Below are 1,276 nucleotides of genomic sequence, written 5' to 3' on the forward strand. Positions count from 1 at the left end.
GTCATCAGGGTTCCCAGCCCAATCCGCATATGAAAACGTCGAGAGAGCAGGGGATGGTGCAGGGCGGAGATGTAGACCATAGGAGGTAGTATATGATAGAGATAGCGCAATATGCGCTTGACAGCTGACCAATGTAAAGTCCTGGGAGCATGAAGATACTGACATACGATTAACTGCATAGGAGATATCCAGTCTGGTGATAGTCAAGTGTTGCAGACCACCAAGATGTTGCGGTACTCAGTAGCATTATCAGAAGTAAGTGGATCACTATCAAGAGCTGACAACCGATCAATGCCAGATATAGAAGTAGTAGCATATTTGCACTTCAGCATACCAGCATGGCAAGTCCAGGCAATACTTGTGCTGAGTGAGAGTTAATCCAGCAGAAAAACGTGAGACTTCCAGTCAAGGAAGTAATGCAAAGTGGCCAGATCCTTGTTGGCCACTTGATCGAGCTGGAGCTGTGGCAGCAGCCAGCAAGAAGATCGAAATAATATACTCTTTCTAAACAACGGCATACTAGGAATTAGTGTGTGGCTGTGGCCGTGGCACATGCGTGTGATAGCCAGCACGAATCGATGATCGTCCGGGGACGGACAAGGGGGGAGGATCCTCCCTGGTTAGTTAATTAACTGTATCGGATTCCGTCAGGTGGATCACAGGCTAAACTCACTGAACTGGACTGCAGCTCAGGGGGCTGCGCACAATTCGGTTGGATGATGATTCGAGGCTGTTTGATTCTAGACCTTGCATTATCATATTTTGCCGCATATTTCTAGCAAGTTTGCCTAATATTAGTTTATCAAAATAAAGGGATGTCTGGTTCTAGGACTAGCATTGCCACATTTTGTCATACATTTTTGCCAAGCTTGCTTAAGATTAGTTTATCAAAATGAGAGCCACAAGTTGGCAAGCCTAAGGGAATCATGTCACATTTTTTGTCTGTATGCCTGTGTGGTCCAAATATGGCTTGCCTAAGGTGTGGCTTGAACCAAACACTCACCTAAGTTGGTCAAATTTGCCTAATTTTAGGTGTGACAATCTTTGGCAAAGTTAGTTACAAACCAAACAACCCCTAAGAGCCACAAGTTGGTAAGGCTAAGGGAATCTTGTCACACTTTTTATGTGTATGTCATGTGGGGGCCTAGTGTGGCTTGACCAAACACTCATCTAAGTTGATCAAATTTGCCTAATCTTAGATGTAGCAATCTTTGATAAAGTTAGTCACAAACTAAACAGCCCCGAAATGTACCCTGCAGTGCAGCTAATTGCAGAA

The sequence above is a fragment of the Triticum dicoccoides genome, chromosome 3B (genome assembly GCF_002162155.2).
Source record: "Triticum dicoccoides isolate Atlit2015 ecotype Zavitan chromosome 3B, WEW_v2.0, whole genome shotgun sequence".
Taxonomy (NCBI): domain Eukaryota; kingdom Viridiplantae; phylum Streptophyta; class Magnoliopsida; order Poales; family Poaceae; genus Triticum; species Triticum dicoccoides.